The following is an 18,119-nucleotide window of genomic DNA, read 5'->3' as shown; positions in this document are numbered from 1 at the left end:
AATCTTGAAAACATTATGCTAAATGAAAGCCAAACATAAAATACCACACAGTATATGATTTCACTTATATGAAATGTCCAGAATAGGCAAATTCATAGAAACAGAAAGTTTCAAAATACATATGACAAATTTGTTAAAAGGCTAATTTTTATGTAATCAAAGCTGCATTTTTGCAGTCATTTAAGCAAAAATGAGTGAAGATTCTATCCTCCAGAAAACTATAAACTTCATGAAAGCATTGTCCCCCTCCTGGGTCTCGGTGCCAGCACATCCAACTGGACCACACACACTGCAGAATACGTAAGTGAATGGATCTTGGTGCATTTGCTGAACAATTCTGGGCTTAGTTCCTAAAATAGGCCTCTGTTTACTTATCTGCAAAATGGGGCTAGAGCAGTAACTACTTTAGAGGATGAATGTGAGGATTAATGAGATATGAGAGCTCATTTAAACTTTCCAGAGTTCCTGGGACATAATAAGCATCAATAAGAGGTAGTTATTGCTGTTTTGTTTTTTTGTTGTTTTAAGTATTAGTACTATTATTGTACTTTGGAACCTTATGCCCACTCATCACAAGATGTAGAAATTTCTTATCAGCTGGCATGAGCAATTCTTGAGTGAGATTGTTTAAGTATATATTCATTCTTATAAATTAAAGAAGAAAGGATTAGTAATTTTCAGGGTTAGTAATTTCCAACAAAAATAGTTGGAAATTCAGATTCAGCAATCATAGGATTTTATAACACTATATTAGTACATGAAAAAAATTTACAAAAGTATAGTAGATTTGCTATTGTTCAGTTGTTCAGTCTTGTCCAACTCTTTGCAACCCCATGGACTGCAGCAAGATAGGCTTCCCTGTCCTTCACTCTCTCCCAGAGTTTGCTCAAACTCATGTCCACTGAGTCAATGATGCCATCCAACCATCTCATCCTCTGTCATCCCTTTCTCCTCCTGCCTTCTGTCTTTCCCAGCATCAGGGTCTTTTCCAGTGAGTCAGCTCTTTGCATCAGGTGGCCAAAGTATTGTAGCTTCAGCTTCAGCATCAGTCCTTCCAAGGAATATTTAGGGTTGATTTCCTTTAGAATTGACTGGTTTGATCTCCTTGCTGTCCAAGGCACTGTCAAGAGTCTTCTCCAGCACCACAATTCAAAAGCATCAATTCTTTGATGCTCAGCCCACTTTGTGGTTCAATTCTCACATCCATACATGACTACTGGAAAAACTATGTGTGCTTAGTCGCTCAGTCATGTCCGACCCTTTGCGACCCCATGGACTGTAGCCCGCCAAGCTCCTTTGTCCATGGGCACTCTCCAGGCAAGAACACTGGAGTGGGTTGCCATGCCCTCCTCCAGGGTATCTTCCCAACCCAGGGATCGAACCCATGTCTCCCGCATTGCAAGTGGATTCTCTACTGACTGAGCTACCAGGGAAGCCTGGAAAAACCATAGCTTTGTCTATACAGACAAAGTATAGACAAAGTAATAGCCCTGCTTTTTAATATGCTGTCTAGGTTTGTCATAGCTTTCCTTCCAAGGAGCAAGTGTCTTTTAATTTCATGGCTGCAGTCACCGTCCACAGTGATTTTGGAGCCCGAGAAAATAAAGTCTGGCACTGTTCCCATTTTCCCCCCATCTATTTGCCATGAAGTAATGGGACCAGATGCCATGATCTTAGTTTTCTGAATGTTGTGTTTTATTGAATTTCTATAAATGACCAATCTGAAACATTATTTTTCTAAACTATTTTTCATATACTCCTCTAAACTTAGAATACCAGAGTCCTTAAGTTAACTTTAGGTCATTTTTCAGCCTCTGTTACAAGTTTATAAATTGTCTCCCTCATCCCCGACCCTTCCCACTTACCAATTTATAACATGTATCTTATTTGAATTAAATATTTTTCACTATATTTGAAATTTAACATATACTCATAGGATATAGATTGAGTCAACAATTGTTTGGGGGTAGGTAGGGGTGTGCTAGAGGCCAAACTTTTCCTCCCATCTCAAGGAAAAAATTTAGGTAAGTGATTTATCTAGTGTCACATAACCTGCTAATGGTATTTTAAAAGGAAATTCAGGACAAAGGTACTCTTCTTTTCTGCTGCTATAGCACACAAACCGTCTCCATCATACAACACATGGGCAAACAACAGACAAGCAGCAAAACATTTCCCTAGCTGTGACATCAAATATTATGAGGACAAGCATAGGGAAAATGAAAAGTACATAGTTTTTAAGTGCCTTCTTCCAGGTTTCAATCCATATTTTGATCATTTATATGTTCACAAGTTTCCATTAGGTCAATATGCTTCATTAATCCTGTTTGCCCTTGTGAGAAAAATATAGCAGCCAGGGGAAGATGGGGAAAAGATGAGCAAATAAGTGATTTGCTGGAGAGGTTAGAAAATCTGTCAGAATCAATTCTGTGTATTCACACCAACCCTTAACTACCCTCTCTTCACCCCACAAAAATAGAACAGACAATAGCAAAGAAATAGGAGATCTTCTGATACTAGGCAGTAATAGAGTTAGCTGTCACCAAACTGGGCCAGAAATAATGGATGGCAACCTCACCCTTGCACAGCATTCCTAGTATCAGTTCCTTTTCCTTTCTTCTCATTACCAGTAAGACCCACCTACAAGGGAGAAGATTTCCTCCCAGTGTGAAGAAACTCACATAAGTTGGATGTTTTCTCTGCTGAAAGGTTATATCTTGTTTATGGACAGGGTTCTCTATGGTTCTTAAAAGTCCATGGGGAGAGGGGCCCTGTGGAGATGGATTATTCCTCATTTCCCCAAAATTTAATCCCTTCATTCAATTCCCCCTTTCTGATTCCTCTCTTCCTTTCTCTTCTCTCTTCTTATTTTGTGCCTCCATCTCAACTTTCCTTCCCTTCTCTTTTATCACATCAGTCTTTAGTGGTATATTAATGTTACTCACCAAAGTGATAAAGTCTTGATTCTGAAATTCTAAGTCTTGATTCTGAATTTGTTTTTCTAAACAAGATAGGTTTAACATTAAGAACTACAGGTGGCCCAGCATCCCTTTTTATATCCATCCATCCACCAAACAAAGAGGCCATATATTTATCTAGGGATGTATTGCATAACATAATTCAGTATACATGCAATTTATGTATACATGTACCTTAAAGAATCTTCTGGATCTGTGTAAGGGTCTTTGAAGTTTCTTCTGCATGTTAATTTCTCTCCTAATCCAGATGCCACTGCTCTTTGTGACATTTCAGAGAGGTCACTGAGCACCATCCTTATAACCCTCTAGAGAAGAACAATGGAATGCAGAACTTTTTTTTATTACCCAACCTTTTAGTATTCTTCTTTTTCTTTTCAAGAAACTTCAGTCAAGTCCTAGGAGGTCTTACCACTAATACTGCTTTCTCTCTAGTTCAGTCAGTATTTACACTCTGCAGAGAAAATTATGAATGTATCTGTGTTCACAGATTTATACATTTCCTGTTTTATGTGATTACTCCCCAGAAGAGACTACCTTGAGCCTCTGCCTAAACCAGTCTTTCTGGCCTCCCCATGATTATGCAGTTCAAAGAATCACAGCTTTTACAAATGATTCCTCCTGATTTGGAATTCTAAGAGCTCCAACTATAATTAACCTGTATATAAACTATAGGGATTTGAAAAAGGTAACAAATGTTAGAGACTGCAGCTTTTCAAGCTATATATTTCATAAACAAAATTCAAGCTTAAATTAGAAGCTGGAAAAATATTTTAGTTTTAGCAAAGCAGGTTTTTAAAATCTGCTAATAAAAAATTCATAAATTCTGGAGGAATTAATCTAAAATATTGATACTTCTCACATAAATGCATCAGATGATCTAAATGTATAACCATTTGGGGAGTTTTAATTTTTCTAGCATGAAAACAAGTTTTCTGACACTGGAATATCTTATTTGAATATGGTTTTATACAGTGTAAAAGCTTAGTCTTATATACTGTGCATAAGGAAAACCCATTTGTGTTTAAAATAAAAATTCCTCAAGATATTTTAGGTTCTTGCTGTGTGCTATGTATTAAAAGATAAATTACATTCTGAGTATAAAGTTGTTTTTGTTTATGTAGAAGAATATAAAGAAGAAAATAATTGATAATTCCACCATCCAAATAACCACTATTCATATTTTCTTTCAGTCTTTTGCCTATGCATATATTTTGAAATTCCTTATTTAGACTTTCACTGTTCTGTTTTAAGCAATAAAACTTCATGCTGAGGCAAGGCTTGATTTTTAGTGACAGGGAGGGAGAAAAAAAGAGAAAGATCAAGGAAGAGAAGCATGGAGGGCACAGGATTCTCTTGCTTTCCTTCCTACTGACTGTTGACACTACTCTCCCACACCTTCTTCTAGAGGCACTCCCCAAATCCTCAAATAGAAAGAACACACACACACACACGAAAGAAAACTTTTCCAAACCTGAAAAACATTGTGAACCTACTGATAATCACTGTGAAGAAAACATCAGCATTCTCTATGTGGCTAGCTGGGCTTCCCTTGTAGCTCAGACGGTGAAGAATCCACCTGCAATGCAGGAGACCTATGTTTGATCCCTGGGTTGGAAAGAGCCCCTGGAGAAGGGAATGGCAACCCACTCCTGTATTCTTGCCTGGAGAATCCCCATGGACAGAGGAGCCTGGCAGGCTACAGGCCATGGGGTCTCAAAGAGTTGGACACAATTAAGAGACTAAGCACACAGGTAATTTGTGGATTTTTGCATTTCTATATTCATCTGTTTCTAGGCTTCTAAGAAATCATGAATATCTTTTTTAAAAAAGAATTGACAGTATATTTTTAATCACCTGAAAACACCCTTTAGAATCTAAAATGGGTATGCCCATTATTCTTATCCCCCTGCAGTATATCAACAGTAGTAACTCTTCTCAGTCTAGCACACTTTCTATTTTTAGCTTGAGATACTTACTGAATTTTGACAAGGTTGAGTAAATATCATAGTTTTCCAGAATAGCCTGCATCATTATGACCTAGAACTTAAAACAATTGTGTCTTCCTTTTCCTATAGTTTTATATGAAAAGCACATTTACCACAAGAACCCCTGGAGAAGGGAATGGCTACCCCTTCCAGTATTCTTGCCTGGAGAATTCGTGGACAGAGGAGCCTGGTGGGCTATAGGCCATGGCGTCACAAAGAGTCAGATATGACTAACACTTTCACTTTCATAGTACTCATAGTAAGCACTGCAGGCTTATAGTAGCACTAGACTGTGAAAACAGAGTAGCGTGTCAGCCTCCTAAGAGGATGCTCAATGTCTCCTCAGACCTATTTTCACTGAAGCCTCCAAGAAAGACATTACTGTATTGTGCTCCGTGATTGTGCTATCATTTCACCATCAGAAATTATAGCACTGGCTTCTGTTTCTAGCACTTTGGTGGATTTGCTGCTGCAAAAGTTAGTTTTACATGGCAACTTGGCTAGGCTATGGTGCACAGTGTTTGGTCAAACACTAGTCTATGTATTGCTATAAAGGTATTTCTTAAATGTGGTTAAAGTAAATTTTTGAGTAAAGCAGATTACTCTCCACAATGTGGGTAAGCCTCATCCACTCAGTTGATGGCCTTAAGAGAAAAGACAGGTCCCCTGAAGATGAAGGAATTCTGCATCCAGACCTGCCTTTGGACTCAAAACTGTAATATCTACTCTTGCTAGAATTTCCAGCCTACCAGTCTGCCCTGTGAATTTTGGATTTGCCAGTCCCCACAGTCTCATGGGTCAATTCCTTAGATTCTCTCTATAAATATATTGTGTTGGCCAATAAGTTCATTTGGGTTTTTCTGTAACATCTGACAGAAAAACCTGAACAAACATTTTGGGCAACCCAATATATACATATTCTATATTGTGATAAAATATAATCTCTTTCTTTGGAGGACCGTGACTTATACAGATACCCTGAATGATAATCTCAGCTAAGATGACTAAAATGTTTGTTAAAATATTTTTTAAATGGCTTTTTACATACATCACTGAGCCTGCGCAAAATGGAAGGCTTTTTCAGATCCCAAAAAGTGAACTAAAGCAGGAATCCTGATAGATAAACAAGTTCCAAAGCCAGCTTTCACCCTGAAACTTTCCATCATGGAGACCCTGAATCTCAACTCTGAGATGATGGTCAGGGATTGCCTAAAGTTGGGGACCTGTTAGGAGAATCTTTACATAAAGTTGAAAATACAAAGAACTACATCCTCAGTGTAAAGATAAATTAAAAAAAAAATAACCTCTGTCCCAAAGAGGGATGCTATTGCAAGGACATTTGCCTATCTTAATGTTGACACTGGGAAGACAGACAGAAAAACTTCCCTAAGAATTTGGAAGCACAATAAGATCCATTACAGGAGACCTTTCTACCTAAATCCATACCACCTATATAACCTCTCAAAGTTTGGAACTATAAAATTTGAGTATTTCAATATAAAAGGATTCCACGTTGGTAGTACAACCAAGTAACTCAGCCAGAAAGAGCAAGTGCGGATCTCCCCCACACCAGTCTATCTCCAACTCTGGCTTTTAAGAATCTCCATAGATAAACTGTCAAGACAAATGAGAGGCTCACGGAAGAAAAACTTAATAAAACCTAGGAAGAAATGTGGTACCATGAGGATAACAACCAGAAGCAAGCAGCAGACATCAAAAGTGGTCCTGCAAAGACATCAAATATTGACATTAGTGACCAAATACAGATTTTATATGATTAATGAAATAAAAGAGAAGCTTGAAAATATTAGAAAGGAATAGGACATTGTAGAAAAACATCCAAGCAGATCTGATATGGAGCCAAATAGCACTTCAGGAAATTTAAAAAAAATTTTTTAATGGAGGAAAGTGACTTTTAAACAGCTGTTTAGGCCCCATGAAAAAAAGAATCAGTGAACTAGAAAATATATTTAAACATTTTCCAGAACACAGTCCAGGAGACAAAGAGACAAAAACTATAAAAGATGTATTAAGTTTTATAACTCCTTATCAGAATTCAGGATCTAACAGAGTAGGGAAAAAGTAACTTCCAAAGAGATAAAGAGATAATAATAGAGGAGAATTTCCCAATATTGTTAAAGGCAACAGTGATCAGATTCAGCAAGCCAAGTGCATCCCAAGCATGATAAATAAAATCTATATGGAGAATTCCAAAGGGTTTCCATGACTGTAAAAATGTAGAACTCCAAAGGGGAGGGAAAACTTTAAAAGCAGACAGAAAGAAAAAAAGATCATCTGTGAATGTGCAGCCTTAGACCCAATAACTGACTTTTTAACAAAAAGCAGTAGGAACATGAGCATGCACAGACACACACACACACAATAGCAAAATCATCATCAGTGTGCTGAGAGAAAATAATTATGAATAAACCTAGACAGCATATTAAAAAGCAGAGACATCGTTTTGCCAACAAAGGTCCATATAGTCAAAGCTATGGTTTTTCCAGTAGTCATGTACAGAGATGTGAGTGTTGAACCATAAAGAAGGCTGAGTGCCAAAGAATTGATGCTTTTGAACTGTGGTGCAGAAGAAGACTCTTGAGAGTCCCTTGGACAGCAAGGAGATCAAACCAGTCTATCCTAAAGAAAATCAACCCTGAATATTCATTGGAAGGACTGACGCTGAAGCTGAAGCTCCAGTGCTTTGGCCACATGATGCAAAGAGCCAACTCACTGAAAAAGACCCTGATGCTGGGAAAGATTGAAGGCAAGAGGAGAAGAGGGTAACAGAGGATGTGATGGTTGGATGACATCACTCACTCAATGGACATGAGTTTGAGTGAACTCCCAAGAGACAGTGAAAGACATGAAAGCCTGGTGTGCTGTAGTCCATGGGCTCGCAAAGAGTCAGACACAACTGAGCGACTGAACAACAACAAGTATTATATTCCCAGTGAAATATCTTCTAAGAATGAGTGTAAAATATATTTTCAGTCAGCCAAAAATTGAGAGACTTTAACATCTGGTAGACCCTCACCAAGGAAAAGTTTAAGGAGTGTAATCCAAAAAGAAGGAAATACTAATAATCAGAAAAAGTGAAAGTGAAAGTGAAGTCACTCAGTCTTGTCCAACTCTTTGCTACCCCGTGGACTGTAGGCCACCAAGCTCCTCTGTCTATGGGATTCTCCAGGCAAGAATACTGGAGTGGGTTGCCATTTCCTTCTCCAGGGGATCTTCCCAACCCAGGGATCGAACCCAGGTCTCCTGCATTGCAGGCAGACATTTTAACCTCTGAGCCACCAGGGAAGCAGAATAATCAGAAAAGATACAGCCAAATATGTGGGTAAATCTAAATAAATTTGATTTTATTAATAATTTCTAATCTGTGAGGGGAAAGTAATTAACTAGAATTGGATTCCAAAACTACAAAAGGATACAGTGAAAAGATCTCTAAGGTCCTCATATTGTTTAGGAGGAAGAAAGATACTGATTAACCTTTTTTTTTTTTAATTTTTTTTTTTTTTAAATTTTAAAATCTTTAATTCTTACATGCGTTCCCAAACATGAACCCCCCTCCCACCTCCCTCCCCACAACATCTCTCTGGGTCGATTAACCTTTTTAAGTGAAAACGTTAAAATAGCTAGGCAACCACTAAAAGAACAGACACACAGAGACCATCATCACCGTAATACCAAAACCAGACAAAGATACTGCAAAAATAGAAAATTACAGGTCAATATCACTGATGAACATAGGTGCAAAAATGCTCAATTAAATTCTAGCAAACAGAATTCAATAATATATTAAAAGGATCACCAGAGATGCAAGGATTCTTCAATATATGGAAATCAATCAATGTGATACACTATATTAACAAATTGAAAGATTAAAAACCATATGATCATCTCAATAGATGCAGAGAAAGCTTTCAACAAAATTCAACACCTGTTTATAATAAAAACTCTCCAGAAAGTAGGCATGGAAGGAACATTGCTGTTGTTCAGTTGCCCAGTTGTGTCCAACTCTTTGTGACCCGATGGTCTATAGCACCCCAGGCCTCCCTGTCCCTCACCATCTCCCAAAACTTGCCCAAGTTCAGGTCCATTGCATCATGATTCCATCCAGCCATCTCATCCTCTGACGCCCTCAGAGTTATGTTCCTCAGAAGGAATATACCTCAACATAATAAAGCCTATATATGACAAACCCACAGCAAACTTAATTCTCAACAGTGAGAAACTGAAAGCATTTCCTCTAAGATCAGAAACAAGACAAGTGTGCCCACTCTCGCCACTATTATTCAACATGGTATTGGAAGTCCTAGCCACAGCAGTCAGAGAAGAAATATCATATATTAACACACATATATGGAATCTAGAATGGTACTTATGAACCTATTTGCAGGGAAGGAATGGAGACTCAGATAAAGAGAATGGACTAGTGGACCCAGTGGGGGAAGGAGAGAGTGGGACGAATAGAGAAAGTAGCATCGACATATATACACATGTGTTTTACCATGTGTAAAACAGATATCTGATGAGAAGTTGCTGTATAACACAGGGAGCCCAGCCTGGCACTCTGTGATGACCTAAAGGGGCAAGATGGGGAGGGAGTTGGAGGGAGGCTCAGGAGGGAAGGAAGATTCACACACACACACATACATATAGTTATGACTGATTCACGTTTTATGGTAGAAACCAATACAATACTGTAAAGCAATTTTCCTCAATTATAAATAAATTGAAAAACAACAACAACAAAAAAGAATAGACACACAAAGAATATAACTTCCAAACAAAAAGTTCTCAATCAATGCAAAGTAAGCAAAAAGAGAAGAAACAAAGAAATATAAAGCAATAAAAAGATCACAGTAATAAATCCAAGTACACATATCAGTATTTATAATAATATAAATGTATGAATAAGTAAATGTACAGTTTAATGATAAAGATTATCAGAATGAATTAAAAAATTATAAACTTGTTTAAAAGAGATTCTTAAAGTTACAGAAAGGTTGAACGTCAAAGGATGGAAAACCAAATATTAACAGAAGAAAGCTACTGTGGCAAAATTAATATCAGAGAAAATAAACTATGGCCAAAGCATTACTAGAAATGAAAACAGTTGCCACCTAATTCACCAAGATGTTGAGAGACTCTGGCAGTCCAGTGGTTAAGACTCCATATCCTGATCAGAGAACTAATATCCTACTTGCCATGCAGCCAAGAAAAAAAAGATAATGTCAAGTCTATACCTGGGTGTACCCACAATCATATACATCCTTTTAGTTCAGCAAAAATGCAAAGTTACTGCCATTACCACTGCTATTCAATATTGTATTCAAAATCCTAACCTCTGTAAGTATGACAAAAACAGAAAATAAGTTAAAGGTTTAGGGATTTTTAAAAAAGATTAAAAGGCTGTTATTTACACATAATATTATTAGTCACATAGAAAACTCAAAAGAAACTATAGGTGAATTATTAGAATTAATAAGAATTTTTCAGTCAGTATATACTTCCATATAGCAAAACTATCAATAAGAAAAGATAACTGTGAAAGAATGCCATTATATAGCAAAAATATAATAAATCTGGAAACAATCTAATAGAAGTTGTGTACCTCATTTATAGAGAAAAATTATACCTTATTGAAAGGAATATTAAAGAAGACTTAAATAAGTACCAGGTTATTAGTAGAAAGCTTCAACATATGAAAACGTCAATTCTCCCCATATTGATTAAGTCCAATTCTGATGAAAATCCCAGAAATAATTTTTTCTGGAACTTGACAAACTAATTCTGAAATTAAAATGAAAGAACAAAGGGTCAAATGTAGCCAAGTATACCTAAGAAAAAGTACAAGGTAAGGAGAATTGCCCTCCTGATTATTAAGACTTAGCATACAAGCTAAGTAAGTAAGAAAATAGGATGCTGGCAAAGGGCTAGATAAGGAGGGTAAAGAAATTATGATAGGGAAGCTGGAAATAAATCAAGGCATATATAGAGACTTGCTTTTATAATAGAGTGGGCACTAGAGATAAACAGAGAAAAGATTAAACTAATAGTACTAAGAAAATTTATTAAACAACTGTTAAAAAAAGAAAAGAAAAACCTAAATTGAACCCTTTAGTGCAGTTCAGTTCAGTTGCTCATTTGTGTCCGACTCTTTGCCACCCATGGACTGCAGCACACCTGGCCTCCCTGACCATCACCAACTCAAACTCATGTCTGTTGAGTCGGTGATGCCATTCAACCATCTCACCCTCTGTTGTCCCCTCTCCTCCTGCCTTCAATCTTTCCCAGCATCAGGGTCTTTTCAGTTGGGTCAGTTCTTCGCACCAGGTGGCCAAAGTATTGGAGTTTCAGCTTCAACATTAGTCCTTCCAGTGAATATTCAGGACTAATTTCCTTTAGGATGGACTGGTTTGATCTTGCAGTTCAAGGGACTCTCAAGAGTCTTCTCTACTACCACAGTTCAAAAGCATCAATTCTTTGGCCCTCAGCTTTCTTTATAGCACAATTCTCACATCCATACATGACTACTGGAAAAACCATAGCTTTGACTAGACGGACCTTTGTTGGCAAAGTGATGTCTCTGCTGTCTAGGTTGGTCATAACTTTTCTTCCAAGTTGTACTATCTTTTAATTTCATGGCTGCAGTCATTATCTGCAGTGATTTTGGAGCCCCCAAAAATAAAGTCTGCCACTGTTTCCACTGTTTCCCCATCTATTTGCCAGGAAGTGATGGGACCTGATGCCATGATCTTAGTTTTTTGAATGTTGAGCATTAAGCCAACTTTTTCACTCTCCTCTTTCACTTTCATCAAGAGGCTCTTTAGTTCCTCTTCACTTTCTGCCATAAGGGTGGTGTCATCTGCATATCTAATTCCAGCTTGTGCTTCATCCAGTCCAGCATGTCTCATGATGTACTCTACATAGAAGTTAAATAAGCAGGGTGACAATATACAGCCCTGACGTACTCCTTTTCCTATTAGGAACCAGTCTGTTGTTCCATGTCCAGTTCTAACTGTTGCTTCCTGACCTGCATATAGATTTCTCAAGATGCAGGTCAGGTGGTCTGGCATTCCCATCTCTTAAAGAATTTGTGGTGATCCACACAGTAAAAGGCTTTGGCATAATCAATAAAGCAGAAATAAATGTTTTCTGGAACCCTTACCTCACACTGTATACAAAAATTCACTCCAGTTGGATTAAAAACTTAGATATGGAAAGGTGAAGCTATAAAAGTTCTGGGAAACAGTTCAGAAGCACATTACAATCTTGCAGTAGTGAAGGCTTTCTAAAATAAGACACAAAAACATCAACCAATGAAGGGAAATATTGATAAATTCCACCATAAAATTAAAACTTTAGTTCATCAAAAGACATTAGAAGACAAATGAAAAGACAGTCACTAAAGGGGAGAGAAGATTTGCCATTCCTATAATTCAGACAATAAATTAGTATCCAAAATATATTCAGAAGTTTCCAGCAAATAAAAGCCCAGGACCAGACGGCTTCACAGCAGAATTCTACGAAAAATTTAGAGAAGAGCTTTTTCACTTTCATGAATTGGAGAAGGAAATGGCAACCCACTCCAGTGTTCTTGCCTGGAGAATCCCAGGGACGGGAGCCTGATGGGCTGCCATCTATGGGGTCGCACAGAGTCAGACACAAAGGATAGGTGTTGCAGCAGCAGCAACACCTATCCTACTCAAACTCTTCCAGAAAATTGCAGAGGAAGGTAAACTTCCAAACTCATTCTATGAGGCCACCGTCACCCTAATACCAAAACCAGACAAAGATGCCACAAAAAAAGAAAACTACAGGCCAATATCACTGGTGAACATAGATACAAAAATCCTTAATAAAATTCTAGCAAATAGAATCCAACAACATATTAAAAAGATCATACACCATGACCAAGTGGGCTTTATCCCAGGGATGCAAGGATTCTTCAGTATTTGCAAATCAATCAATGTGATACACCACATTAACAAGTTGAAAGATAAAAACCATATGATTATCTCAATAGATGCAGAGAAAGCCTTTGACAAAATTCAACATCCATTTATGATAAAAACCCTCCAGAAATCAGGCATAGAAGGAACATACCTCAACATAACAAAAGCCATATATAATAAACCCACAGCAAACATCCTCAGTGGTGAAAAATTGAAAGCATTTCCCCTTAAATCAGGAACAAGACAAGAGTGCCCACTCTCACCACTGCTATTCAACATAGTTTTGGAAGTTTTAGCCACAGCAATCAGAGAAGAAAAAGAAATAGGAATCCAGATTGGAAAAGAAGAAGTAAAACTCTTACTGTTTGCAGATAACATGATCCTCTACATAGAAAACCCTAAAGACTCCACCAGAAAATTACTAGAGCTAATCAACAAATATAGTAAAGTTGCAGGATATGAAATTAACACACAGAAATCCCTTGCATTCCTATACACTAACAATGAGAAAACAGAAAGAGAAATTAAGGAAACAATTCCATTCACCATTGCAACGAAAAGAATAAAATACTTAAGAATAAATCTACCTAAAGAAAGAAAAGACCTCTATATAGAAAACTATAACACTGATGAAAGAAATCAAAGATGACACAAACAGATGGAGAAATATACCATGTTCATGGATTGGAAGAATCAATATAGTGAAAATGAGTATACTACCCAAAGTAATCTATAGATTCAATGCAATCCCTATCAAGCTACCAACAGTATTTTTCAGAGAACTGGAACAAATAATTTCACAATTTGTATGGAAATACAAAAAACTTCAAATAGCCAAAGCAGTCTTGGGAAAGAAGAATGGAACTGGAGGAATCAACCTGCCTGACTTCAGATTATACTACAAAGCTACAGTCATCAAGACAGTATGGTAGTGGCACAAACATATGGAACAAAATAGAAAGCCCAGAGATAAACCCATGCACCTGTGGACACCTTATCTTTGATAAAGGAGGCAAGAATATACAATGGAGCAAAGACAGTATCTTTAACAAATGGTGCTAGGAAAACTGGTCAACCACTGGTAAAAGAATGAAACTAGAACACTTTCTAACACCATACACAAAGATAAACTCAAAATGAATCAAAGATCTAAATGTAAGACCAGAAACTATAAAACTCCTAGAGGAAAACATAGGCAAAACACTCTCTGACATAAATCACAGCAGGATCCTCTATGACCCACCTCCCAGAGTAATGGAAATAAAAGCAAAAATAAACAAATGGGAACTAATTAAGCTTAAAAGCTTTTGCACAATGAAGGAAACTATAAGCAAGGTGAAAAGACAGCCTTCAGAATGGGAGAAAATAATAGCAAACAAAGCAACTGACAAAGAATTAATCTCAAAAATATACAAGCAGTTCCTGCAGCTCAATTCCAGAAAAATAAATGACCCAATCAAAAAATGGGCCAAAGAACTAAACAGACATTTCTCCAAAGAAGACATACAGATGGCTAACAAACACATGAAAGATACTCAACATCACTCATCAGAGAAATGCAAATCAAAACCACAATGAGGTACCATCTCACGCTGGTCAGAATGGCTGCTATCAAAAGTCTACAAACTAAATGCTGGAAGGGTGCGGAGAAAAGAGAACCCTCTTACACTGTTGGTGGGAATGCAAACTAGTACAGCCACTGTGGAGAACAGCATGAAGATTCCTTTAGAAACTGGAAATAGAACTGCCATATGAACCAGCAATCCCACTGCTGGGCATACACAGCGAGGAAACCAGAACTGAAAGAGATATGTGTACCCCAATGTTCATCGCAGCACTGTTTACAATAGCCAGGACATGGAAGAAACCTGGATGTCCATCAGCAGATGAATGGATAAGAAAGCTGTGGTACATGTACACAATAGAATGTTACTCAGCCATTAAAAAGAATGCATTTGAATCAGTTCTAATGAGGTGGATGAAACTGGAGCCTATTATACAGAGTGAAGTAAGTCAGAAAGAAAAACACCAATATAGTATCAGTTCAGTTCAGTCGCTCAGTCGTGTCCGACTCTTTGCAACCCCATGAATCGCAGCACGCCAGGCCTCCCTGTCCATCACCAACTCCCAGAGTTCACTCAGACTCACGTCCATCGAGTCCGTGATGCCATCCAGCCATCTCATCCTCGGTTTGTCCCCTTCTCCTCCTGCCCCCAATCCCTCCCAGCATCAGAGTCTTTTTCCAATGAGTCAACTCTTCGCATGAGGTGGCCAAAGTACTGCAGCTTCAGCTTTAGCATCATTCCTTCCAAAGAAATCCCAGGGCTGATCTCCTTCAGAATGGACTGGTTGGATCTCCTTGCAATCCAAGGGACTCTCAAGAGTCTTCTCCAACACCACAGTTCAAAAGCATCAATTTTTCGGCGCTCAGCCTTCTTCACAGTCCAACCCTCACATCCATACATGACCACAGGAAAAACCATAGCCTTGACTAGATGGACCTTAGTCAGCAAAATAATGTCTCTGCTTTTGAATATAATATCTAGGTTGGTCATAACTTTTCTTCCAAGGAGTAAGCATCTTTTAATTTCATGGCTGCAGTCACCATCTGCAGTGATTTTGGAGCCCCAAAAAATAAAGTCTGACACTGTTTCCCCATCTATTTCCCATGAAGTGATGGGACTGGATGCCATGATCTTCGTTTTCTGAATGTTGAGCTTTAAGCCAACTTTTTCACTCTCCTCTTTAACTTTCATCAAGAGGCTTTTTAGCTCCTCTTCACTTTCTGCCATAAGGGTGGTGTCATCTGCATATCTGAGGTTATTGATATTTCTCTTGGCAATCTTGATTCCAGCTTGTGTTTCTTCCAGTCCAGCGTTTCCCATGATGTACTCTGCATATAAGTTAAATAAGCAGGGTGACAATAGACAGCCTTGACGTATTCCTTTTCCTATTTGGAACCAGTCTATTGTTCCATGTCCAGTTCTAACTGTTGCTTCCTGACCTGCATACAGATTTCTCAAGAGGCAGGTTAGGTGGTCTGGTATTCCCATGTCTTTCAGAATTTTCCACAGTGTATTGTGATCCACACAGTCAAAGGCTTTGGCATAGTCAATAAAGCAGAAGTAGATGTTTTTCTGGAACTCTCTTGCTTTTTCCGTGATCCAGCAGATGTTGGCAATTTGATCTCTGGTTCCTCTGCCTTTTCTAAAACCAGCTTAAACATCAGGAAGTTCACGGTTGACGTATTGCTGAAGCCTGGCTTGGAGAGTTTTGAGCATTACTTTACTAGCATGTGAGACGAGTGCACTTGTGTGGTAGTTTGAGCATTCTTTGGCATTGCCTTTCTTTGGGATTGGAATGAAAACTGACCTTTTCCAGTCCTGTGGCCACTGCTGAGTTTTCCAAATTTGCTGGCATATTGAGTGCAGCACTTTTCACAGCATTATCTTTCAGGATTTGAAACAGCTCAACTGGAATTCTATCACCTCCACTAGCTTTGTTCGTAGTGATGCTTTCTAAGGCCCACTTGACTTCACATTCCAAGATGTCTGGCTCAAGATTAGTGATCACATCATCATGATTATCTGGGCCGTGAAGATCTTTTTTGTACAGTTCTTCCGTGTATTCTTGCCACCTCTTCTTAATATCTCTGCTTCTGTTAGGTCCATACCATTTCTGTACTTTATCGAGCCCATCTTTGCATGAAATGTTCCCGTGGTATCTCTAATTTTCTTGAAGAGATCTCTAGTCTTTCCCATTCTGTTGTTTTCCTCTATTTCTTTGCATTGATTGCTGAAGAAGGCTTTCTTATCTCTTCTTGCTGTTCTTTGGAACTCTGCATTTAGACGCTTATATCTTTCCTTGTCTCCTTTGCTTTTCGCCTCTCTTCTTTTCACAGCTATTTGTAAGGCCTCCCCAGACAGCCATTTTGCTTTTTTGCATTTCTTTTCCATGAGGATGGTCTTGATCCCTGTCTCCTGTACAATGTCATGAACCTCATTCCATAGTTCATCAGGCACTCTATCTATCAGATCTAGGCCCTTAAATCTATTTCTCACTTCCACTGTATAATCATAAGGGATTTGATTTAGGTCATACCTGGATGGTCTAGCGGTTTTCCCTGCTTTCTTCCATTTGAGTCTGAATTTGGTAATAAGAAGTTCATGATCTGAGCCACAGTCAGCTCCTGGTCTTGTTTTTGTTGACTGTATAGAGCTTCTCCATCTTTGGCTGCAAAGAATATAATCAATCTGATTTTGGCATTGACCATCTGGTGATGTCCATGTGTAGAATCTTCTCTTATAAGCACAGGTGGCGGCGGTGGCGGGCCAGTGCACTAAGCGCGGCTGAGAGCTACCCCACGTCTGAAGTCAGGGACAGCGGCCCAGAGTGCCAGGCTGCGACGGCGCAGGAATGGCTGGGAGGAGCCACCCTGCATCCGAGGTCAGGGGCTCCGGCGGAGAGGAGCTACCCGGCGTCCAATACAGTATACTAATGCATATATATGGAAATTAGAAAGATGGTAATGATTACCCTATATGCGAGACATCAAAAGAGACACAGATGTAAAGAACAGTCTTTTGGACTCTGTGGGAGAAGGTAGGGGTGGGATGGGAGAAGGTAAGGGTGGGATGATTTGAGAGAATAGCATTGAAACATGTATATTACCATATGTGTAATAGATCGCCAGCCCAGGTTCGGTGCATGAGAGGGTGCTCAGGGCTGGTGCACTGGGATAACCCTGAGGGATGGGATGGGGAGGGAGGTGGGAGTGGGGTTCAGGAAGGGGAACACATATACACCCATGGCTGATTCATGTCAATGTATGGCAAAAACCACTACAATAATGTAATTAGCCTCCAATTAAAATTAATTAATTAATTAAATATATATATATATATACACTTTAGGGCACCTGTGAATCAAATGACAAACAACTCAATGGGAAAATGAGAAACAGCATAAACAGGTATTTCACAAAAGAAAATAAAAGTGGCTAATAGCACAAGGACCTACTGTATAGCACAGGGAACTATATTAAATATCTTGTAATAACTTGCAATAGAAAAGAATCAGAAATATATATATATATATGTTAAATCTCTTTGTTGTACACTTGAAAACTATAAATCAACTGTACTTCAATTTTTAAAAAATAGATGGCCCACAGACACCTGAAAAATGTT

This window comes from Capra hircus, chromosome 9 (assembly GCF_001704415.2).
Source record: "Capra hircus breed San Clemente chromosome 9, ASM170441v1, whole genome shotgun sequence".
Classification (NCBI taxonomy): Eukaryota; Metazoa; Chordata; class Mammalia; order Artiodactyla; family Bovidae; genus Capra; species Capra hircus.
The sequence above is the reverse complement of the archived record's forward strand: the minus strand, read 5'-3'. Positions refer to the sequence as shown.